General features: G+C 40.4%; 1 long non-coding RNA gene across 1 annotated transcript in view; it reads left to right on the forward strand.

The window, feature by feature from the left end:
* The window catches only part of LOC118566638, a 114,422-nt gene extending 88,566 nt beyond the window's left edge, over positions 1 to 25,856 (forward strand). The window contains exon 4 of the long non-coding RNA XR_004933173.1: positions 25,752 to 25,856. This is a non-coding gene — a long non-coding RNA (uncharacterized LOC118566638). The remainder of the gene's footprint in view (positions 1 to 25,751) is intronic.
* Positions 25,857 to 26,578: the final 722 nt, after the last annotated feature.

Raw genomic sequence — 26,578 nt, forward strand, 5'->3', positions numbered from 1 at the left:
TCGCTCTGGGTTCTGGTTGCCACTGGGGTGGGTGGGTGGTGGGGGAGGTCTCCCTTGCTTGATGCTGGGTGGTCTTACTGCCAGGGGTTGGCGTTGGATCATAAAATAGGGGATTTATATTACGTTGGATCTGCTGCTCAGGTAATCTCATCTTTAAATGAATAAATTACAGAGCTGTATAAATTTTCCTTTTTTATGTTCATACCAACCATTCCAAGTTTCCATGCAGAAGTGTTTAATTCTCAGCGCCTTGGCCAAATAAACGTGAGAACTTTGACAAATCTTCGTTTCGCTGGTTGCTTCTCACAACCATACACACACCTGACAGCATAGAGGCGTCGGTGAAGACAGTGAGTCCAGGTGAAGGCAGAGATAAAACTTGTCCCCAGGCAGATGCTTTTTATGCATTTTGAGCTTTTCATGGTGATTTTCACAGCCGTAAGTGACATGCACCATGGTTAGGTTTAAAATAAATGTATAGAGCTGGATGTCATTCATTGATCAGTGTTGCATAAATTCAAACAAAAATCCTTTAAAATAACAGAATTTGTTCTTATTCACATGCTCATGTTCACTATCCTTTGAACTTTTATATAAAATAGACCTTTTTGAAACTGAATTTTTTTTGCTCACAATTCTAACCCTTATATAACTATTATCAAAATAAAACGACAAGAATAAAAATAATAACCAGGAAAAAAGAGACTTTATGTGACTGATGTGGTCTAGTCAGAGTCTGATTTGTGTTTGGTAGGTGAAACGTTTCAAAATCTGATATTTTTTCTTATTCCTGACAGTTTGTACTTTAATGCAGTTCTTTGGCTTTACTAAAAGCCAGATTAAAGTAGGGAGACATGCATCAATGCATACAGTTGGAATATCTTGTAATTCCTATATTTGTCTTTTCAAAATTCAAAACTACAACTTGATTAAAACCTGCAGCGCATTTTTTTTTTTTCGTTGTCATGGTCCTGGCCAGGAAAAGCCTGATTGATTGCATCTCTGTGATGTGACCCTGTGATGAATAACTTTGGACTACACATGTGGCACTTAGTGTCGCTCGGTTGGTCCGCCCCGTCTGTGTTTGGGAATTTCTTTTTCCAAGCTGTGTTTCGTTTAAAGAGATGATATTTGGATTGACTTGTTGCCGATGCATATGAGTTTTCCATCTGAATGCATACAATTCCATCGAGTCTTTGTAATTTGAATGTTTTGGCTGTTGAATACCGCATACTCCTGTATGCAGCTTTTTTTTTTTTTTTTTTTAAAAAGGAGCTTTTGATGGGTATTGTGATGGAGCCCATTTTGCGGTGCTCTCAACAGAAAGCGAACAACAAAATTAGAGGAAGATGAGGGAGAAATGAGCATCTTTTGCATCCGTTAGAATAAGTCATCATATCTCCCTGGCAAATATTTTATGGCTTCTTCAACTGTTTCTGGGGTTGCACACTTCACTTGAGAGTAGAGAAAACGAAAGATTCAACAGGACAAACTGATATTTAATAATATTACCAATACACCATAACAGACTAAATACAAAACAATATATATTTTGCCCCGGATGGTAGCCTTACTGTCCCACAAAATTACAGATTTTTTAAAAAGTACAAAAGTGACTTTTTTTGGTACTTCTTGTTGTTGCCATTAAGTTAAAAGCTTGTCATTTTAACCACCCTGATTAAACGTGTGCATTTGTGATCTATTGTTTACCTAAAGAGGTGGAGTGTTCTTGATAGCTTGTCTTTGCCAATATTTTCCATTATTATATCTTTTTGGATGGTAAAGGGATGTTTAAGAGTAGAAAAAAAAATATTCGTGGTACTGTCGATATACATTTCGAGAATCTTTATTGTCGTTATGTAACCATAATGACATTTTGGTGAGACACCAGCTCGGAATTCACACAGATTCACACATAGCAGACAAACACAAGACATTATCTACAAGTTTAATTCACCGACACTTCCTGAGAAGCTAAAAGCATGCAAACAGTCCTTAGCATCTGCTAGATTTAAATGTTCGAGTCAAAAAAGACAGCAGCCAATTGACAGACAATATAAATTACTGAATGAATGTATCAGACATGACACTCCCTGAGAAGGACTCCACTCCCACTCTAATGTAACATTCTGCCTTTAGATGATCTGTCTGAAAGTCACTTCAGTCACTGTCTTTGAAAGTACATTCGAGAGACTCCAGTAGTTGCAACTGCAGAAAAGAGGGCAAAGCAGGAGAGATGTTTCATGCTAAAGGAGAGAAGCGAGAGGGAGAGGGAAAAAAAAAAAAAAAAACAGGAAGAGGAGAAGGAACAGCCAACATGCTATCACACTGTTTTTAATAACAGTGTAGCGGCGACCCGAGGCCTCCACGTCCACGCAACGGCTGTGCAATGTCTGCTCAGCGTCTGTGCCACACACTAAAGGGCCGCGGTCCAAAAGTCAAGACATGATGCTGTGTCTGTCAACTATGGGCTGCAGAGGCCACCGAATACCTCAGTTACACTATGGGGCTATATTCAAATAAGAAGTCAGTGCTTCAAAGAGTTTTACTCTTAGAGGCTGTGGTAGCACAAATTGTAGAAAAACTAAGTTTTAAAGATAAGCAAATAACCTCCTCTTCAATGGGTGGGTTGCAGTGCCTTGCAGAGCTACTTATTTTTCTTGAACCTTATTACTTTTTATCACATTAAAACCATAGCCATATGTATTTTATTGGGAGAATAATAGTGGATTACGCTGAAAAGGATCCATGGAGAACTAATTTTTACTCCCCTCAAATGTAATACCCCAATATTAAACATCCAATGTAACATATATACCTTAAAAAGTGATTTATTCATCCACCAGACTCTACCTGTGTGTAACGTTATGTTGTTCTCTGAAGGCCTCAGAGGTTTGTTATACAACATAAAGGAACAAACAGCGTCTTGAACGCCAAGGAACACAGCAGACGGGTCAGGGCGCAAATTACGGATTCCACAAGTCCCCCATTTATGGGAGAATTTCAAACAGAAAGCCATTGTTTAAAGAACGCCATTAGAAGTCTTGCCTCAGGCCATGCAGGGGGGCACAGCAAATTGAACATTTTGGTCCATGTGCAAAATGCTGTTTGGTGGAACATTACCAGCATTCCTCGCCATAAACAAAGCATCCTCAACATGTGACATGATAGTGGCAGCATTATGCTGTGGGGGTTTTCAGCATGAACATGGTAGCCATACCTGCTAAACATTTTTCATTACAGATGTTCTTAGTCCAGTCTGACCGGGCTATTTGCAAATAAGGAATTGGCAAAAAAATTATAGATCTTAATATTTAAAGCTGTTAAAAAATTACTGATTGAATCTGTTGTTCCAATGTGAAATGTTAGGTTGTAAAATGGTGCTAATATTGTCTTACATTACCGTTTTTATGTTTACTTGGGATATTATGTCCTTTCAAGCTACATTTAAAACTTAAGCTATAGATTTTTTTTGCCATACTTACTGAATTGCACAGAAGGCAACCGGCAGCTGCTCTAGTAAAACCAAATGTAGTAAAACCGGCAACGTTAACATGAGGTGAATAGAAAAAAAAAACTAAGAAATGAACCCAAAAATAACAATAAAACTGTTTGGAAGACTAAAGAGTATTTACTGCAGAGAGTCGGTCTGTTATATCAGAGCCCAACAGATGTCTAACACACATTGTGTATATATATATATATATAAAAAGATTGATTTTCCACAGTGCCTTTAATATATGCCAAAATCAGATTGACTGTTTTTAAGTATTGCAGTGACTTGAAGTATCTTACAAAAGTGGATACAATCCTCACATTTTAGTAAACTTTTTAAAAGTATCTTTTAATAGGACAAAACTGATAATATCACCCTCAAAATAACTGAGCACATATCCTTTAATGTCTAAACGGCTGGTAATAAAATAAATAAAAAAATGCTCAAAATGTGCTCAATTAGCCATTTTCCCTCCCGGGTGTCATGTGACTCGTTAACGTTACAAGGTCTCGGTGTGGATGAGGAGCAGGTGTGTTACATCTGGTGTTATCGATCTCGCGCCCTCTCATACTGGCGACTGGAAGTTTAACATGGCACCTCATGGACAAGAACCCTCTTAGGATCTGGATGAAGGAACCGACAGCCGCTGCCTTCCTCTAGAAACTGAGGGTAAAGTTGCAGGACTGGCCAAGCGTGTCTCCAGACCTAAACCATACTGAGCATCGGCGGGGGATCTTTAAGTGGAAGGGGGAGGACTTCAAGGGCTCCAAATTCCACCAGCTCCGTAATGCCGTCATGTGGGATGTCAGTGCCAGACAAGTGAAGCTGAGGGAACCCCAGGCCCAAGAGAGTTAAAGCAGTGCTGGAAAATAATAGTGACCATACAAAATATTGATTTATTTGGGCATAATTTGGATATTTACACCCAGGAGTGTACTACCTTTTATTGCCAGCAGTTTTGACATCAGTAGCTTTGTGTCTAGTTATTTTGGGGGGACAGCAAATACACTGACATACAAGCTGTACACTGACTGCTTTACATTGTATCAGTGTCATATCTCCAGTGTTCACGGGTAACATTCCTACAACCCAGATTAAAAGTCAGCCTTAAGCCGTATGTGGGCGGTTCAGGCTGCGATGGATTCATGCACATAAGCAGAGTTTCTCTGACAGTGGCGGTCCTAGACCAAATTTACCAGGGGGGCCAAGGTGGGGCCAGTGTTTTTTCACAGGGGCACAGAACAAAAAAAATTAAACAATAAAATGGCAATATTTAACTGTGTAATAATATTAAGTGAGCCACTCTTGGCTCTGGAACTGCAGGTTTTAGACCCCTGATCAAGCAGATGAAAACTTTGCCCCCGGCTCAATACGGCTACACTGCAAAAAGGGAACACAAAGTAAGTAAACATTTTTAAAGTTTGTGTATTTTTCCTTGATTTGAGCAGGTAAATAAGACTATTTGCCAATGGAACAAGATTTTTGCACTTAAAATCTTAAAATAATTCATCTCCATCATCTTATTTTAAGTGCAGCATATCTAATTATCTTATTTCAGGGGTAAAAATACTCATTCCATTGGCAAATAGTCTTGTTTACCTATTCAAATCAAGGAAAAATACACTTGTTTCAAGAAAATTGTGTTTACTTTAAGTTCCCTTTTTGCAGTGTATAAAGCTAAACGTGAAACATCTTAATTTTTAAATTCTTCTTGGAGTAAAACTGCATAGGTAAAAAATAAAATTGGTCAAAGTGACCAATCAGTTATGGTTTCTTTGCCATTGCAAATATTTAGAAGAAGTGTATTTAATGTTATGTCTTTAGTACAGGGGCCATAACAGGGGCCAGGACCATTTCTACTGGGGCATGGGCCCCTGTTGGCCCCTGTCTAGAACCGCCCCTGTTCTCTGACATCACAGGACTGAAGCGTCTGTAACCTGCAAGCTGAAGAATAAGTGAAAGCTCATCCAGCTGCACAGTGTGCATTACTTGGCAGGGACATTGTGAGCATTCATGTTCTCACTAAGAAACATATCTTTCTACCTTTCACTTCCACTGAATAGATGATCTTGACCCAAGTCGCTATTCCTGTCATCTTGGCTCAAAATGAACAAACACTAGAAGTTTGGACTCAAAGCTTGACAAAAAGCATGTACAGGATTTACATGAACCAATATGAAACAAGCAGCAAGATGGAAAATTCATCTGAACTTCATGTGCTTTAGAAATACTCCCCTTACAAAATCATATGAAAACATTGACGACAGCATCATTGCCTTAATGTGATTAGAAAGCACAACATGTTGATAGAAAAATGGACTTTAATGTTTACAGCAGTTGTGGCTTAAACTACTGATCCCCAGAGCAAAACTCTGAGCAAAATCTAAACTTGCTAAACATGTAGGGTTGGCATAATACAACCGCAGCAGCACTTGTGGCTTATTTGCAGCGTGCAACCAGTCGATTCATTTTGTCATGAGCGTTTTCAGGAAAAAAAGATTTCATCGGTCGGAACGGGCAGCTTAATGCACATGGTATTCCTGAGAAGAGAAAACATTCACGTGCTTTAAGGTGTCATCACGCTCGAAACAAGCTGACTACTGAAGCACATTTAGGACGGAAAAGGTGTTCATAGCTGCTTCAAGCTAGCCAAAATCAACGGGAAGAACCTCTTATCTCTGCGGAGATGAAATTCAAATTATCTAAGAGGAAAACTTAATGTATTTTAACAGCAGTATTCTTTATTCTACTGTCAATTAGGCAGATTTGATCACCAGCTTTTCTAGCTTCGGCTGGTCAGTAGTCTTTTTTAGGAATCAATAAACAGGTTTGTTCCTTTATACCACAGGTGTCAAACTCAAGGCCCGCGGGCCAAATCTGGCCCTTCAAGGTAAATTATTCGGCACTCGAGAGCCAAAAAAAGGCATATATCCTTTATAGTGTATAAAGTGGCTAAAATTGTGCCTCCTGTAAGTGTAACTCACCCCAATATCAACTTTTTTTGCAGATAAACTGTGTAAACTGGGCCTAAGAGTGCTACTTTTATGTTGCTGTGCATTTTTTAAACTACTGTGTGAACTGGAATGAAATTATGAAATGAAAAGTATCGTCTCTACACATGCAAGCGGCCCTTTTAATGACTTTATGATGCCAAAGTGGCCCCATAAAGAAATTAGTTTGACACCTCTGCTTTATACTGTTGAGCTATGCTTTGTGCAGGACTTTATCTACTTGGTAATTGGTCTTTTAAACAGGTAAATTACTTAAATTAGCCTAAAATAATAAGTAAATAAATACATAAAAAATTGCTAGAAAGTTCATCATGTTCAGATGAATTTAGACGTGGAATTGGACTGGAATGATCTAACACTCAACTAGAGTTTGTTTTGAGTCATACCCATGTTGGTCTGGCCGTATGGCGAGGGTGATCGTCCTGCTGGAAGGTGACTCTCTGTCCCTGCCTCAAGTCTTTTCTTGCCTCCAGCACGTTTTCAAGTTTAGCCATCCAGTTTCACATCCTCTCTGACCAGCTTTACTGTTTCAGCCAAATGGTAGCATCCTCTTGAGCATGATGTTGCCACCCCTGTAGAGATGATGCGTTCAGGGTGATGGACGGTGTTAGCTCTAACCTGGACCCTTTAACTGGTTGTTCTATTCAGCCTGCCAGTTTAGGTGGAGTCAGGAGTATTTTGACCATCTGACAATACCTGAACCACCTATAACCATCCCTTCTACCAACAAGCTCAGACTCGATTAGTATTTACATGCCCACTGTTACTTGTACATTTTCTTTCATTTGTAACTAGTCTGCTGTTTTTAATGCGCAGGTATACGCACATGTGTTGTGCCCATTTTAAATTGTCTTACTCAGTTGCACATTCCTTTGAATCTACGTATACTGTTTGTAATAACACAATATTTTTGTCTTATGTTGGAAATTTGCCCAACATGAATTCTTACTTTTCGTTTTTATATTTTTACCTGTGTGTGAATCTGCACGCTCCGACCTGCTTGTCTCATTGCTGCAGGTGCACCTGAATTTTCCCACCGAGGGACGATAAAGGATGTTTCTAACCCATTCTAAAGCTAAGTTCTTCAAACAAATTGATGTAATATTTTGTTATGGAACCTTATAAAACAAATTCATATTTCATTTTCTATAGATTTCAGCTGTCCAAGGTTCTAAATGGACTGAAGGGCTTGGGTTGCTATTTGTTCTTTAGGAAAACTGCAGACATGCTTTACTTCTTTTTAATTGAAGGGTGTCTGTAAACAAGGAAAAATAATTATTCAAACTGTATTTGTCATCAGACCAGTAAGCTAAATGAAACTGAGTGAGCGATCAAATTATTTTGATATAACAACATATCTTCGAGTTCTTTCGACTCATTATTTAGGATGTTGATAGGAGATTGAATTGAGCATTAACTAACGTTTTAAGAAAGGACTGAAAATTAAAATGTTATTTCTTCACTAATTAAGTTTGTGTATCGCAGCTTGTTCTGTTATAGTCACTTTTAAAGCAACTAGGATACGTGCTGCTGAAATTTCATGGGTGCCAGCAGCAAACCTATACTAAAAAATGCATATTATTATCCAGCAACATCATAGATGCCTTTAAAATGTTTTGTTTATTTTGAAAGTGAAGGCACACGTCTTCCTGCAGATGCCAATAGATTTCAAAGACTTATGCGAGAAAATGTCAAGCAATCCACGGATGCACAAAACGTTTCTTTTACATGGTTTCAGAAAAGTCCGAACGATTAACTCTCTCCCTGAATTAATTTTTCAGCGTGAACCACTTGAGCTCTCATTGGACTAAATCGAGGTCCAGTAGGCGGCGTGCTCGGAGCAAGCAGCTCAGCCTGCTCTCCACCCTCCCCCTCCACCCTCCCTCTGGACGTCTCTCCCTCTACTTCTTTCCCTCACTTCTTCCTCCTCTCTTCACAGCGTATCAAGTGCATCATCCTCTCACACCTCGCTTTGCCCTCGAGAACATCGCCTCGTATCACACACGCACAGACACTCAACAGACTCGAACGGCCTCACTTCGTAAGTAAGACGAGGAACTCGCGACACCAAATGGTCCGGCTTCTGTCACCCTGCTACCTCGCTTGGACCACGTCGCTGCAGAGAGGAGGAGCGGGAACAGAGTAAAGGAGGGTAGGGATGGTAAAAAAAAAAAAAGGAGCGCTCAGGAGCGAAAACGTGATAAAGATGCAGAATATGAAGAGATGAAAGTGTAAGAGAGAGACAGATGGGGCCGGAGAGAGAAAAAGGCAGAGGAAGGCCGAGTTTTTTTTTTCTTCTTCTCTTTTAAAGAAAAAAAAAAAAAAAAAAAAAAGTGAGCGACAGCAGTACCAACAGAGAGGGGCTGTTGTTTTCGGCGCATGTTGTTCGTTGGCTTGCCACCAGTTAGCATGAGGCAGATGCAACCGGGAGGGCTCAGTAATTATTGCAGTGAACCTCCCTCAGAGCACATGTGCTTTCTGCTTGTTAATCTTCACAAAGATTCATTGGAGCCAGGCGTTTTTTTTTTTTTTTTTTTTTTTTTCCCCCCCAACATCTTGGTTAAAACAGGCAGAATAAGGAAAAGTAAAGCAACTGAAGCTCCTCTGAGAGTTTCCCCAGCGCAAAGCGACACGTTTTAGTTGGAAACTTCAGCCGTCTTTTGCTCCTCCGCTCGCATACGAACGGCGTATCGGCGGTACATCCCCGTTCTGTTGTCTCTTATCATGTCAAGTTCAGCCGCGCTCATGCTCCTTTTTCAACAGGTGTTTGTGGATCCCACTGTAGCGCAGCGGCTTCCTGCAAACTCCTGATAAGGCCCCCACACTCCCAACAACTCACCCTGCCTCTGATAGAATCTGCATATACCTGCAATCAAACGCTTCTGCCAAGCGACAGAAGTATTTCCCTCGCAGACCGGGAGAGATAAGTTATCTGCGTCAGTTGTGCTTCCCCGCACTTTGAACATTGTATTAAGATACATTTGGACTCACTTTACATAGACTGCCAACACAGTCACATTGCCTCGGACTGCGCTTAATGTGCACGAGTTTGTCGTAGTTGGGACTGAACAGGACTGTGTAAACCTCTTGTTGGGGCCTAATCAAGTTAAACGATGGAAAACAAATGTTGTCCTGTGAAATAAATTAACATATGAATTACATTCTGGGAAGTTTTTACAATTTAACCATTGAGGTAATACAAAAAAAAAAAAAAAAAAAAAAAGGCACATGATCACCCATAAGTTCAACATAATCAAAGACGCTGAGGGGCATTTTTAGCTTGGGATGGAGCAATGCAATTTGTCTTGGTGAGGCCTGCTGCTGGACTCGTGCTGCGGGAGGGTTTCTGTCACATGCCGCGGAAAAACAAAACGGTTTTAAAAAGCGATGAAAGAGTTTGAAATATATAGTTCAGAGAAAGACCTTAATACACGATTTAAACAATAAGGTATCTAACCACGAAAGTTAAGTGGTTAAAACATATCATTAGAGAAAAGGTTGCTACATTTATTAACCTAGTTTTGCCCCATGAGATATATACCCCCATTAAACCTACTTAAGGTGAACATTTACATTTTTGGTTTTAATTCCTTACCATTGATTCTGAGGTCATTTCCTTGTCACAGTTTTCCTCATTTAATACTGTAATTGCCTTTTGTCAAAGATTTGCTCCAACTTACATGTAAAAACCTTTGTTTCATTACTACCTATAAGATTTTTTTTGGTTTCAGATTTATTTTGATCTTGTTTTTGTTACAGTTAGAAACACCAAATAATTGTTAAATAGGGTGAAGTGTGGGGGAAAAGTAAAGCATTACTAAGGTTGTTCAAAAGAAGTGGACATTCTTTTTCTTATATTAAAACCCATTAATACATACAATACACACATAATATTCCTTGAAAAACTATTTTTATCTTTTGACATCCTCAAATTTTGTTCTGCTAACGCTAATGCTTATTGCTGGGGTTTTCTGTTAGACCACCACAAGCAGTACAGAATTGTGATGTTAAACAACATGTATGCTTTTCAGTCTGGAAATAATGACATGGGTTCCCTTAAAAAAATTCAATGCAAGGTGGGAGAAGTTGTTGACAGGACAACTATTAGGCATACACTCCACAAATCTGGACTTTATTGAACAGTGGCAAGAAGAAAACCATGAGATTTCTACAGTTTTCCATGGGCCTCGTAGTGGACTCAGGTGACAGGTGAAATAATCTGCTCTAATCAGTTTAGACCACAAATATGAATCTGTTATTTTTACACAATTGTGTGTCGCAGAATACCAACTCGGCATGTCACCCTGACCTCTTCATCCCCTTATTGAATAAGGCAACCGGCAGTATGCTTTTCTTTGGGAGGGATGAGAAAGCAGGTGATGAGATGTATGGAGTTAAATGCTTCATCAAAGTGCTTAAAGGGGACATATCACTCAAAATCCACATTTTTAGCCCTTTTGTTGTTTACTCAGAGTCTCTAAGATTGCAGAAAAGTAATATTTAATCTATCCAGGTGCTGTGTAGTTATCCTTAGATTCTGTTTGGGTCATATTTTTCAAGCCTTTCTGTATTTTCTATTCTGTATTACATTTTTTTGAACAATTACGTCACAGTATTTGCTGGAGAACTGCTAAAAAGGTCACGGACTTCCAGCATATAAATTTTGCGAATGCGCCCTTATTATGTTTTTTTGCCATAATGTAGTAGTCCATCTGTGAACTACCAGTTCACAGAAGTAAGAATTTCAAAGAAAAAATATGAGCCTGTAAGCACATGCTCTACCGGCCTATCTCCTAATAGCACCTCCATGCTCTGGACACTACGCTGACAGACACAGTAAACCTTCTTGCCACAGCTCTCATTGATGTGCCATCCTGGGTGAGCTGCACTACCTGAGCCACTTGTGTGGGTTGTAGACTCCGTCTCATGCCACCACTAGAGGGAAAGCACCACCAGCATTCAAAAGTGACCAAAACATCAGGCAAAAAGCAGAGGAACTGAGAAGTGGTCTGTGGTCACCACCTGCAGAACCTCTCCTTTATTCGGGGGTCTTGCTAATTGTGTCTAGTTTCCACTTGTCTATTCCATTTGCACAACAGCAGGTGAAATTGTCTGTTAGTCAGTGCTGCTCCTTAAGTGGCCAGTTTGATTTCACAGACGTGTGATTGACTTGGAGTTACATTGTGCTGTTTAAGTGTTCTCTTTAGTTTTTGAGCAGTGTATCTATCCTTTCATTGGGATGCTGAAGGCTTCAGATATCCTACAGGTTCAATGACAAAAGTAACAATTAAAGTCTCCCTGCTCCCTTATGTTGTGATTGTTATATTCAGCGACAAGATTGAAAACTTTACAAAATACGAAAGAAGTCAAGGCAGTCAATGTTCGGGGCATAGATGTTTAAAAGCACTAGAGGGATGGAATTAATTTCCCCAGGAACAAGGATGCATCTCCCATAGACCTAGAGTTGAATACAAATGGAATGGTTTTGCAGATGAGGATAGCGACCCCTCTGGTATAGAACAGAAACTGGAATGGTAGACATGTGCCACCCAAGAGGATCTAAGAGATCTCTGCTCAGTCAGCTGAATATGAGCCTCCTGTAGGAAAATGATATCAGATGACAGAGAACTCAATGTGAGAAAATACGTTACGCACTTAATTAACTAAGACCTTAACAATTTCAGGTTATAAAGGTAACAGGACTCCTATCTGGACTGCACCAGCGGTTATATAGCATAAAAAAATTAGGAAAGCAAAATAAGAGTTTACAAAAAAATCGGACAAAGGCAATTTGTCATGAACAAATAAAAACACACAGAGACTACTCAAGCTGCCACCAAAACTATATCCCTGTCTCTGTATTGAGGCAATTGGGGAACGGAGAATACTAGGGGGAGTAGTGGCTAGTGCAGTGCGCTTGCCTTCTGGGAAGACTGCAAGAACCTGGTTCGATCCTTGAAGACCTCCACCATGGGTCCCTTACCAAGACCCTTAACCCTAGATTGCTCCCCTGACACCACTCAGTGTGGCAGCCCACTGCCCTCTAAGGGATCAGTTAAACACAAAGACAAATTTCCTCTTTGTGAGACTATAAACAGAAATGGCAACGTAGTATTCCTAAATGCTAAAATAAAATTATATTATTATAATTATGGTATTAACAAGTGATAAACGAGGAATTAAAATAACTATTATAATTCACTTTTTTTTTTTTTTTTTTTTTTTTTTACAAAAATTAAGAAACACTTCCCTGGTAGTGTTTCTTGGCATATTGCCACTCCAATATTTAGAATTTCAAAGTAAAGAAGAGTTAAGACAAAATTAATCCTGACTCTGAATGGAGCAAAGAATGGACACTGTTCATTCAGCAAAATCTGTCATTATTGATTAATTAGTAAATTGGCAAAGTGTTCGGCTTTCGTTGGTCATTCAAAAGTTTTCACTGTCCAGGAGACTTGAAGGGGTGGTGCCAATGGTGCTGAGGCACCCATCCAACCACTTTTACACACACTTTGACTTACACGTACTATAGCTGCGTAGCAGGCGGCAGAACTTGCCTGAGATTATGTTTTTGGGGCTTTGTCTCTTTGAAGCAGAGTAAAACTGTAATGAATTTGCTAATGTTGAACCCAAAGGTGAGCCAGACACGGAGCTGTATTTTAAAAGGGGTTTATTAACAAAATCCAGGTGGCAAAAAGGCAGACTCAAAAAACTGGAAGGCAAAGAACAGAACAGGCACGGACTGGCAGACGGGCAGGTAATTCACAAAAATAATCAAGGGCTGGAATGAGCTTACCGCAGGCTGACGAGAGGGATAAACACAAGACGTTCCGGCAAAACACAAACAACTAAGACAGGCTTAAATAGGAGGACGGAACAGGTGAGCAGGGCGGGACCAATTAACCAAAACAGGTGAAAGCAATAGAAGGAACATAAAGACTAATAAAGAAAAACCCTAAGCAAGTAAAACCAAGACTAATTGACACGAGCTGACATAAATAACCAAGACCAGATGACTACAAACAGACTAAGCACAAATCAAAAACAACACAACACAGAAATAAATCCTGAAACAGAAAAGTTGACTAACTGAAAATAACCTAAACCACAACAGAACGTTACAAAAACAGCCTGGTTCCAGCGAATAAAAAAAAATACGCAACTCTATTGATTGTGCAGTTTCATAAAAAAACACCAACGTGCAACTATTTGATGTAAAATGGAGGTAGGACCATGGAGCTCCACCAAAACGCATCTACTCCTTTACTAGAGTAACAGGCACCCCATGTGATGTCTTTTTAGTGCTGTTTTTGTTCAGGTCACCCTTGTAAATTAGATTTTAAATCTCAATTGGTCTTCTTTACTGATTAAATAACGTTATATTAATAGAAAATGTGACGCACAAATCACAAAGGAAAAACGATATTTACCAAATATTCATTTTACCATAAAGACTCATGCGCATAATGCTGTGACAAGACTACAGAAAGCCAATTAATTTAGTCCAGGGACGAGCTTGTCATTCCAATGAAGTTTATAGTCCTAATAAATCTCCACATTTACAAACATGTTTGAAGTTACTTAAGACAGATAGTTTTAACTGTAACACTTTTCAAAAAAAAACAGTTTTCTGAATTTGACTTCAAGCGTCATCTTCAGGTTTACCATACGCAACATGTCACCAATACCAAGCAGATCTACTGTACACGCTCAGCCAGAAGCCACTTTTACACTCTCAGGGCCCCACTAGCATCCCTGTAAAGACATTTTCTTGTGTAAGCTTCCTCTTATGGTCTTCACCCATTGCCCCCCCCCCCCATATAGCTCCCCTGTAAACTCTCTGGAGTCTGACCCCTTGTAAGCACTCTGTAATCTGTGCTGTCGGACTAATACGCCAGTCTTTCGCTACACAGGTCACCAGTAGCTTTCCATCTTGAACACATCTGCTTAGATAGTTGGTGTTCCTCCCAACCACCCCTCCTCTTCCGCTTCTGTGCTCACACACGCAGACACGTAGGCTCGCACACTGCCATCGCTCAGCCCGGATGGCTAATGTCTAGTGCAGCAAACCTTGTTGTACTTGAAAACAAATCACCGCTGTGTGGCTTAATAATGTAATGAGTCTTTTAAGCCGTGCAGACAAGTTGATCTGCTGGCGTACAAATACAGGAACATTCTTCATTACATCAACTCTCTCTCTCTCTCTCTCTCTCTCTCTCTCTCTCTCTCTCTCTCTCTCTCTCTCTCTCTCTCTCTCTCTCTCTCTCTCTCTCTCTCTCTCTCTCTCCCCCTCCTCCTCTAAGTGTTGTTTCTGTTGTGTTATCTGTGCGGTAATTTTTAAATAGGTCAATCCAGACAAGAAGCTTCTATCTGAAGTGAAGCACGGCGGTGCAAAAAACAAGCAAACAAACAAACCAACAATTTAAAAAAGAAGGATGTGATGGATCCTTAGTATAACTTTAGGATCCCATGCTTTTCCTCTGAATTTATGCATTTCATTCGACAACAAAGCTAAGATCCCACGGAACACTAGCTCTGGTAAATTTTTTTTGTAGGCAATAGTCACAGATTTGTCATAGTCGGGAAGAAAACAAGTTGAATTTCTAGTTTAACAGAAGAATAAGACCTTGAAAATGAAATTTAATATTAATTCACTGGCTCCGATTGTTTGCTTTGAATTTGCAAATCCTTTTCTTAACCACAAAGAACTGATGGAAGCAGTGGGCTTTTTTGCAAAAGAATAGGAATAACGCAAAATATTTTAATGTGGGGAACATAAAATGGAGTACAATTGTTTTAGTCACTAACAGTTTTATTCACATTTTTTTCTTCCTTTCTGTCACTTTATATGTTTTAAAGATGAAGTATACTGATGAAAACCCTGGCCAAATGCCTGGCATCGCCTCAGCTTTGGTCACGGCTGCCGACTCGTTCGCTCTTGTATTAAAGAGTGAAAAGAATTCTGGGAGGATAATGGCACAGGTCAGGGGGGGTCATTGCTGTCTGCGTTTCATCGTATAAAGAGAGCCTGTGTAAGAGATACAGCATTGTCTGTTGTACAGCACAGGGCAGAGGTCAATCTCAATCAGCCTCTTTTGTCGGCGGGCTCAGCTGATATCCCAGGCATCGTTTTTTTTTTTTCCTCCATGAATATCACCAGTTCTGAATTCCAGTTGTACTCCATGAGGGGCAACCTTCCTTCAAGTGCAGCGATTTGCTACTCGAACAATGCCTGTTTGGGCATTGTACAACAGAGACGACTTTGACCGCGGCACCCTACCAGTAATCAAGTTCTTTTGCAAGTCGTGTGGGGTCAGTTTCCCTGCAGATGTGAGCTGGAAGAGGGGGGTGGGTGGGGGGCTTGGGAACATTGAAATCTAGAAAGACACTTCCATTGTAGCGTTTCTCTTTGGGAGAGGACGATACAACAGAGTGCAAGGTTTGTATGGTTCATAATAGACTTGCAGTGCAGTCATTATCTGTCCAAGGACTCAAAGAAAATAGCTTTCAGAGCAGATGCTCCCTAACTCAAGGTTTGTACACTCAGGGAGTCAGAAAGAAAAAGACACGGAGTTGAGGCTACCTAGGAAAATTCTTCATGTTGATATGTTGTGTGTTTTCTCCCTCTGGTTGAGTTCATGTAAGATTCCCACTCTTAGGCCACTCTCCCATTTTACAATATATCCCTAATCATGATTTTTCTCTCAATGCCGCGTTCAGTTTACGCGGCCTCTGCCGACTTGTTCGGTAATGATCCTCACTCCCTGCGACGACTGGAATCCTTTTGTGCTGTCTGACACGTTTTATGTTTGAAAGGGAACAGAGGGCGTTTTTACAATGGCCTTTTATGCCCTGTGAGAAATATATGAGTCTTTTTGGCGCGGCTAATGAAGGCGCTTTCATGTCCCCCACCAGTAGCGGTGTGTAGAGATGAATTGTCCAGGGCCCACACAGACCCTGTGTACCCCGCAGCACTTTGTGTCTGTCCCCAGTTTATAAGAATTGATCTTAAAGGATTGTGAAAAATTAGTAAAGACAAGAAAAGAACTATAGATGGACCAATCAGAATTTTGCCTCCCATTTCCAGTATCCAGTTTTGGTAATTCTCCCAATACCAGCTTTGCCAGTTGTAATTTATCTTCAAGAACTACGTGAGAACATATACAAATTAAATATTCTAGCTTTCAAGCCATAAGTAGTCCTTTCTACAAGAAGCAGAGGTCACGTCACAGCGTGTGTGAGAAGGCACTTGCTTTGAAACTGAGGCTTACTAATATTTTGAAGCAAAGAAAATAATTCTAGGTTGTCATTAGTAGGGGTGAAACAATAGATCATGTTCATGAGGCAAGAAGAAACAAATAGAGTAAAGGTTTCACAAATCTCAATGTATGTTTTAAGAATCTGCAATTGGTGCAGAAAAGGCCAGTTCAAGTTTGACTGTTCTATTATTGGAGGTTTTATGCTTGTGTAAGTCTAGAGTTGTCGCCATGCCAAAAGCTTTGAATTCCTTTTTTCTTTTTGTTCTTATAATGCCGTTCTTTTTCCCATCGATTTCTAAGGCAAGGCAAGTTTATTTATATAACACTTTTCAGTAACAAGACGATTCCAATTGCTGTACATGAACAGAAAACCATTACAGATATTGGAAAAAAGCTAAGTAAATCTTTGACTAGACGTCTTTCATACATTAAGAAAGATACAGAGAAACTTAACTGTTTCTATAAATAAGAAGAAATAAGCTAAGTATATTCATGGGGACTTTTGAGCCAAAGTAATTTTGTTGTAAGGTACAACTAGAATAACTTATTTTGTTTTATTATTTCCCTGGAACAAGTTTCATCACAAAAAATTTAAAGCTTAATTTTTTTCTATTCATACATTCCTCAAAACTACAACTTCAGGTCTCTGATATGACCTTTCTAAACCACAGCTAAAAATGGGAGAATTGTTTCTATGCATACTAAAGATCCGCTGGAACGAGCTTCATCACCAAAAAGCAGCAGAGTGAGGGAAAAAAAGCATAGTAGAGGCAGTTTGTGTGTTTTAGCGTAATCATGTGTTTGTGTTAGTCTGTGAACTGTGGCAGATAGCACGCACAGCCAGAGTCTGATAGTGATGGAGCGTTATCAGGCAGTGCGGCAGCTCTCTGTTCCAGGTCACAGATGTCAGAGTGTGGCATCTCTGACGTACTTAACTGACCCTTGTTTTATTTCACAAATGCGGTAAAGGTTTCATTTATCTCTCAATGTGTAGAAGTAGCCATTTCAGGTTTGATCTTAAGTATTTCAGATTTCAAACTAGACATTTCCTACTGTACAGACTCACTACAAGTTTTGAAATAGCCCTTTAATATAGAGCTGCACTGTTTGCAGCTAGAGGTCAGGCAATCACAACATTCTCCCAGGTTTTGAACTTGTTCATATCACGTGTGACACTCCTGTTTTTTTATGTACCGAGTACCCCAAACGCTGTCAGGTAGAGATTTAAGTGATAGTGGCGTCTTCTGTGCTTATTTCATGGGATCTTTGCAAGCTGAATATATCAACAGGAGCAAGTACTACTTCCTTTTATACGTGATGGGTTGACCAGTCGTCTTGCAATCAGAAGGTTGTGGGTTAGATTCCAGCTGCCTCTTGTCATATGTTGATGTGCCCCTGGGCAAGGTACTTAACCCCAAGTTGCCTGCTGGTGTGCGCTAGTGAGTGCGATTGGGTAAATGTGGCTGTAGTGTACAGCGCTTTGCCACATAAGTTCAGTCCATTTACCATTTACAACTTCTGATGTGTTTTTTCTTAGGGAAATGTGACAACTCTCCAAATGTCAGAGTGTTTCCATTCTGGATAAATCCTGGTGGATGTAATCACACGTCATATCGGATGAATTGATTTTGTGGCAATTTTCGTTTTCAATCCGAACACATTTCAATCCGATCAAGGGATTCTATGCTTGTAAAAATAGCTGTTGTTGTAAGTTTAAAAGGATAAAAGGGAGCAAATCTGTTGTAATTTGTTCATCATTACTGATACCTTATGCAAAAGCTAACCTTTTTTTCTTCACTCAATAACAGCATCCACACCAAAGAGTGTTGTTTTTACCGGAGACTAATGGCACTTTTATATTGTGCTTTCATTAATCAGGAGAAAATTCACTTTTTGAAGTCGTGACTGGCCAGTCAGCGGTCAGGAGTGTTGAGGCTTAAATGTCTCTCATTCCAATCACTGGCCGTCTTACCGAGTCACGTCTACAGAGGAAACAATTTCTGGTTTTTGTCTTTACTAGTTTCCAATTTTGCTCAGGAGCGGGAGAGGAAGTAAGGTGAGTCGGGGCTGACAGGCCACGCTCCGCCCCCGGCACTCTCACCGCTTCTCCAACACAACCATCATCATTATCAAGGTGACCATTACTCCCCCCTTGTTTCAAAGACAGTCATTAAGGCCCCTAAGAAGAGAGGCAGGGTCAGGAAGGAAAGATACAGAAAGAGACAGAGGACAAGGAGGGGCGGACAGTGGAGAACTGAGAGGAGAAGAAGACGAGGAGGAGGAAGGGGTGTGATGAGAAATTATGATGAAGGGGAGAAAAAAAAGTGTGATTGGAGAATGAGAGAGATGGAGGGAGGAAGTGAGTATGTGTGAGAATAAGTGAAATAATTAAGGAAGCACTTCACCAAGGGCATATTGTGCTGATCTGAATGTGTCCTTATAGACACACACGCGCGCGCGCACACACACACACCGTGATGCGAACTCGCGTTAATCATTGTCAGCTCCTGTCAGCTCTGCGGCGAGGGCAGCTTTGCTCGTGAGGGCCTCGTTCTTCTGCCGGGGGTCATGGGATATCAAGCGTCTGCGTGGATTTAATTGTCTCTGTATAATCAGATTAATTAGCAGACTTATGCTTATCGGGGCGCAGACGAACCGCGACACCTACCCTCCTCCGCCACGTCTCCCTCGTCGCATTTTCGGTGCCCTCGGATGTCGTCGCGTTCGGGCCGAGCCTCCACGCAGAGAGTTTGAGCGCATGCAAATCGGAACAACCTTGTCTACATACAATACATGATTATCTCCTCCCAAGTATGCGCCCTTTTCTATCCTGAGTGCTCGGGACAGCGCAACCAGGGACAGATACCTTCGTCAGCGGCGGTGAACAGAATTATTCCAGGCGTTCGACATCTAAGGCCACCGAACAAGGCGCGCGCGGAATACAAGAGCAGTGAGTTCAATGGTAAAACAAGAAAAGGGTCTCTTTTTTTCTTCAAGAGTACAAGAGGGAGCAGGGTAAATAATTCATTTCCTTTTGCTCAGGGCACGTCCTATTGTCACTGTCTAACAAGCACAAGGACAGGCGGCCGGCGGGCCTCTTATTGCTCGTGAACGGCGGAGAGAGGAAAAGAGACAAGAGCGGGAGGAAGAGGGGAGGCATGGTAATGTGCTTTTTGATCCTCCTTCATTAGCCCTTGGTGCGCTTCCTATGTTCGCTGCCGCCCAGAGAGATGGTCAGATCGTGCCCCCCCCCCCCGGCTCTGCTGAGTGTGTGTTCATCCATGCCTGTGTGCGCTCCAAAAGGACAGCGAAGGCACTTCCTTCCTCTAATACGGTCCAGGTGGAGGTGCTTGTTCTCTGTTGTTTCAATACAAATGCACTGCCTTGCAAAAGTGTTCACACCCCTTACATTGTTACACTTTTTCCTCATGTTTCAACCGCAAACTTTTCTTCATTTCATTGGGGATTTTAGGAGCTAGTGAAGTGAAAAGAAAGCTATGCAAGGTTCTCAAAGTATGCTCTCTATCTTTATTCATGTTATCTACGGTTTCAGTTATATGCGCCCTACCACACTCGTTTGGCTAAATGCCGCTCTACCGCATTATTTTTTGCAGCCATCATCAAGCTTCTAGCGTATTTCTGCGTAGGCGGTTTAACCTCTCGTTTCGGCCGGACTGTTTTAGGCACCGTGCACAAACCAGGATGAGATTTAGGTTAGCTTACTGTGCTTAAAAACGTTTAGGTATGTGTGTGGATCATTGTACCATTGAAACAGTTCTGTTTTATGATGTAAAGTGGAAGAATATGGAGTTAGTGCTCCTATAACATGATTTCGCCCACTTTGCGTAGAACTACAGGCCCACGTTATGATGTGAGCACCACAGTTTGTCTCCCAGCCGTGTATGTTTTTAAAACTTTGTCTAAACTTGGTCTACTCCAAGTTCAGTAAGCATCCCCCCCGATCACATCTGAATCCTTTCATTTTTGATTTTTTCTGAAAAAAAAAAAGTACATTTTGTCTGTGGATAGACGGTTCGCATCTACTCTATGATTCTATATAATTGGATCTATTGTACTTTGTCTCCCCCGTTCTGTGTCTTTTTCGTTGTTTTCGGGGAGGGGGGGGGGCAGGAGGAGGCCCTGCCCTGCAAAGGACACGAGGTCCAGCCTAATGGCAGGAAGTCTTTAAAGTTTGTAACCGCTGCATTTCATCTAAGCGCAGAGGGGGCCTCCTGGCCACAGAGCCGCGCTTTGATCCTGTCCCCCTCTCTCCCACTCGGTCTCTGTTGTGGCCTCTCGCTCAGCACAGCACCACGGCAGAGCTGTTGCTTAATTAACACATCTCTTACTGCAGTAAAGACATAGACAGCGGAGCAACAGACACACGGACCGCAGATCCAAACACAAACAAGCAAAAAAAGAACATTCGTTTAGACACCAACACTGTGCTTCCTCGGGCTAACCAATTTCATATATCTTGTGTTTATGACACAAATGATCTATTTTGCAGTTTAGTCAATATGATACCAATCTGCCCAATTAGACATGTGCTGCAGGTGGATTTTATTTGATTTCTTGTCGTATCCCAGTCTAGTTAAGTGATTTTTTTTTTTTGTACTGTCTGCCAAAGATTGTATGTTTCACCAGATTATTATTTTTTTGAGTTCTTAGCAATTTCAGGTAAAGCAGAGAACATTTTGCCAAACCTCTTGACACTGCTGTCACACCTACAAGGCTATTTTATTTTATATGTATACCTTTACAATGTAACAAATTATAAATTCAAGTGGAAATAAAGGCTCTGTGTGCAACTTCGTGTGATTTCAAAAGAATTTACAAAATAGGAACTGGAGAGCACTTGAGAGCTGGTGTCATGCCATTGACTGCAGCAGGCTTGTGCCACACAGTTTATTGACCCGGACCACTTGCATTGACCTACTGGTTGAAAGAAAGTATTTGGCATTTGTTTTTTATTACAAGCAGATTATGTTGTAATAAAAAGTTAATTGGGTTGTATTGAAAAAAAAAAAAAGAATTAGCTGGAGCACGGCTTCAAATAGGAAGGGGCCATATGGGCTTAGAATTTGAGCAGAATTTCTTGTATTTATTTATTGTAAAGTCGATAAAAGTAAAGATGACAAATATCTAGAAATTGTTTGTGGCAGTAAACCTGTCCCTCCATACAGCTAGAGTCCTACAAACCAAATATTCCTCTCAGAAGTTAAATGTACCGATTATTAAATGGACATCTTCTGTCCAGCAGTTACGAGGTACTGCCATTGTACAACTAAGCTGCACACAATAATCATTATTTAAATATATGGAGTTTGATGCTCGCATTGACCCACCAGTGGAAAAAAGATTTAAAGAAAAAGTTTTAAACCATCAATTAGTTACATATCCTAATAATCTCCAGTTCCCTTTCATCTCCATCCCCCGATACTGATAAACGACACAATAATATAATTTTTTTTTTCCTTTCATAACATATGAAATATACCTGCATTCGAAACTGTAGAGCTGCCTTTGGGTTATAGCTGATCGATTCATTGGCAAATGGGGAACTCTTAAAATTCTTACTTTTAAAGCATCAATAAATTGGAACCAATTAAGCACTGTTTTATTCTCAAGGGAACTTCACAAATGTCGATAGAAAGTTGGTGTTAATAGCAGAAGCAGAATAAAAAAACAAATAGATTGTAAAGATTTCCAAGATCAGAGATAGTAATCTTGTTTATCGAATGGAGCACAATATTTGATTCTCTGCAAAATGAGATATTTACAGATCTGGACAGCTTCAAACAAGATTACGGACTCCTTTTATATCATACTTTGCGATGGAAGTGATCTCAGATACCAACGTGTTTTAATTAAAAAAAGAATTTTATCAAATTTTGAACACATTTGCTTTACTTTAATGGTACGTTCTCTTGTCTGTCTATGTTGAAGAGTAGCACAGAGTTAAGCCTCTGTCACATCCTATTCACACCCCAGGGAAACAGCAAGTCATTGATTACTAATTAGACATTCCTAGACACTCGTCTTCTAAAGGTAAAGCATAAATTCAGTTACAATTCTAAAAGTTTTCAAGGAGAGGTTTTATTTCTAATCAAGATTTTTTTTATTCTTTTATTACGTATTTTCCCTAGGGATGTTAGTAAGTACAGAGGCAGATCTTCTGCCAGGTCATCCACAATGTGGCTTGATTAATAATAACACCAATATCTGGCAACACGGAACCCCGCTCCACATGCATGACATGACAGCAAGCTGCTTTCCTGACCCACACGGAGGCAGGTGTAAAAGGGGTGGGGGTGTGGATTTTCTCAGAAGTTGCCCCAAATGATGTTGCAATTAAACAGCCATCTGTAGCCATTAGTATCAGTATTCTTCAGCTAACAACTCTTTAATATCTCATTCAGTAAATGCCAGCTCTCTCAGCCAGAGAGCTACATTTGATCTAAAAGAGGGAGCAATAGCTAACCCTGTCAGCTCCTCTCTTTTACTGTGGATGTGCCCCTCTGTGCCTGCATGTGTGTATCTGTGTGTGTGTGTGTGTGTGTGCGTGTGTCAAACCAGTGGAGAGGTATTAGCCTAATGGCAGTTGCATTCAAACACTTTTATTAGCTTTTCACATGCCTCTGCTGGACTCCAGCCGCCGTTTTAGCTCTGCTTGCTTTAGCACAACACACACACACACACACACACACACACACACACTCCTGCTCTACCTCTGTCAAGCACCCATACCCTCCAACACACGCACACACACACAGAGTCACAGGTCTCTAAGTGAGACAGGGCCCTCGGTAATTTGCTGTAGTGGAGCAGAGTGGCACTAAAAGCCTGCTGGGTAATTGAGAGGTTAGGGGACGGAGTGAAGCCGACTGCCCTCTGCATTTGAGTGTGCATGCAGAAGTATGTGTGCGTGTGTGTGTGTAAGCAAAGGCCCCTGCTCTCTCTCATTATGCTGTGGCTCCTGCCTGCCTGTCATTGTCTGGACGCGGCACCCACAGAAAGCAACAGTAATGCACAGTGACACACTGCGTGTGTGCTTGCCTGACTCTGTGTGTGTGTGTGTGTGTGTGTGTGTGTGTGTGTGTGTGTGTGACGGGCAATGAGACATCATGTCCTCTGAAAAATAACAGTATCCCCAGAATGCCCTACAATCTCCTGCACAATGTGCCCAAATGCAGACACAGACAATCATGCACATTTATCATTCCACCAGATGGGTCTTGTGTGAACTCAGATGGATTGTAAACAGACCGTATCAGACTGCACCTTACTTATTTCCTTTTTAACGGGTGTGTAATTTGTGCAATGGGGCACATAAAGGACAAAATCCTGCCCCAAGAAGGCGGGGATCACATTTACCAGCATATCGATAGGTTGCAGTCATTGATTGATCTGTGGTTAGTTTGAACACTTTGAATATGCAGTGGCTTACAAAAGTATGTTTTTCACACTTTCTCCTGTTACAACACAAAGTTCGATGCGTTTTATCAGGGTATAAAGGGGTATAGCCCAGCACACACTGGAGGATAATTGTGACTTAAAAGGCAAATGAGATTGTTTTTCACATTAAAAAAATTCATTGTATATCAAAACTCCGTATTGTTGGCACATTTAGAGACTGATGTTTATGCCCGTTCTTTTAAAAATAAACCAGGTCCAGTCTGATAGGATGAAAAGCTACTGTGAATCGCAGGTTTCAGTTTTTATATCCGACCAGCTTCCCATCCCTGCGGATGGAAAACATTCCCACAGCATGATGCTTCCACCACCATGTTTCACAGTGGAGACGATGTGTTCAGTGATGTTTTTCTGCTGCACAATGTTTAGTGTGAGATGGTTAAAGGCTGGTATTTTGTTTTGTAGCCAAACTCTGCTTTAAACCTACCCTCAACTGTCTCCCGACCTCTCTCCGGTTTTTTCTGGCCTTCATGAACCTTTGAGGCCTTCACGGAATAGCTGGATTTAAACTGAGGTTAAATTTAATACATTTGCAATCTATTTTCTAATTTGGTAACTTTAGTAGACAATTGCTTGGGCTGGATTTTATTTTTGGAGGTATCACGGTGACGAGACTGAATCCAAAAGCAGGCCATACCTCTTGGATTCTTGGAATCAAAAACTATGTAACATTTTACTTTCACTGTGCAATTGGACACTAATTTGAGGAATGTAGCACAGACAATTAAAATCAAATATATTGTAATTGTAATATAAGACAATTTGAAAAAGGTCAAGGGGAGTGAATACTTTTGCAAGGTACAGCACATTAACTAATTTAATTAGGCTTTGGTGCTGTTTTGGCCAGAGCATAAAAGCATTTTCTTTTCATTTTTCAGTAGCATACTACTTTCCAAAAAGTTAAATCCAAATAAATCTCAATTATGGTTGCAGTGTAAATGTTGTGTGAACATCCTGGTTGTTCATGCATCTGTGCTTTTCACCTGATTTCTTCTAGTTCTGGGGGATCAATACATTGCCTTCTTTCCTCTATATCTGTCACTCACAATATATTCAGGCAGGCTCTTATATTATGCATGCATGATGTACAGCTTGGCCCGGTTTGAATGCAGTCCACCTTTGTCAATGGCAGTATTCCTTTACAGAACATATTGGTACAACCTTAGTTTGTGCATGATGGGTAAATAGTTTAAGCTTCCAGTATAGACACATTTATGTATTTCTATTGCTAACTTGTTTTAACAGTCACATAAACTTTCCTTAGGACTGGAAAGGTTTTATTCACAGCTTTTTTTTCTAGGGTTGTCATTTTCTTTTTGGCCTTTTGTCTTCACTGTCATGTTTACCCATGTGCTGCCAACAGCTCCCTTTCCTTTCTTTCTTTTTTTTTTTTTTTTTTTGGACTCCAGCTCCTGTATTTCTCTGTCGCTCCCTTGCTCCATTTTCTTCTCTAATTGACAATGACATCAAATCAATAATTTCCTTTTTTGTCCTTCTCTTGGTTTACAGCTCCTTGCTCAAATGATATTGGCTGCAGCAGGGGTGCATAAAAACTGGTGGAGCATCGGCTGTCGCTAAGAGAAACTGAAGGACATAAAGGAAGTTAGACTGAGAGGACAGTGACAAAAGCAACAAGCAGAAAGGTGCTTCTACTGCATTGTCTGAAGGGTTTTTATATAAAAAGTGTCCTTATTAGGAGTGAAAAAAAACATATCCTCAATAGATCTTCACTCACACACACATGAGAGTGTAAATTCTGCTTTAGTTGTACTTACAAATTGTCTGTTTTTTTCTATTTCTTAAAACTTTGTATTGGCCTGATTCCATAGATGCTAATATTATGTGTACATGACTACTACTAATACTTCTTACATCAATAAAAATCTAATGTAACACACATTTCTGAGGGGTATGCCATATTTAAATTATCAGTATCCTGAACAAACTCAGCCCATGAGACCTGTTGTCGGTGTAATAGCGGGGATTTTCAGCACGACCACTGAATTGTCTCAACTCGTGAACGGCCACAATTTTGTGGGTAAATTCTAAAAGTCGTTTCTTACGGTCATGTGCAAGGCTTGCAAAACAATAAAAGGCCCAACAAGTTTTTTTTTCTTAATTTCAATCAAACTAATCTGGGTTTTCACCCTTTGCAATGCAAATTTTCTGACTGATTAATGTGACTTGCTTTGTGTGCTGTGTTCAAACAACAGTCCGATCGGGAAATCTGCGCAGAAAGCAACCAAAACATTATTATTATTATTATCATTATTATTATTAACCTTTACGATGCTACAAGCGGATCACTGAGCAGGATGGATAGTTTTCTGTCAGAT

Source organism: Fundulus heteroclitus, chromosome 17, assembly GCF_011125445.2.
Source record: "Fundulus heteroclitus isolate FHET01 chromosome 17, MU-UCD_Fhet_4.1, whole genome shotgun sequence".
Lineage (NCBI taxonomy): Eukaryota > Metazoa > Chordata > Actinopteri > Cyprinodontiformes > Fundulidae > Fundulus > Fundulus heteroclitus.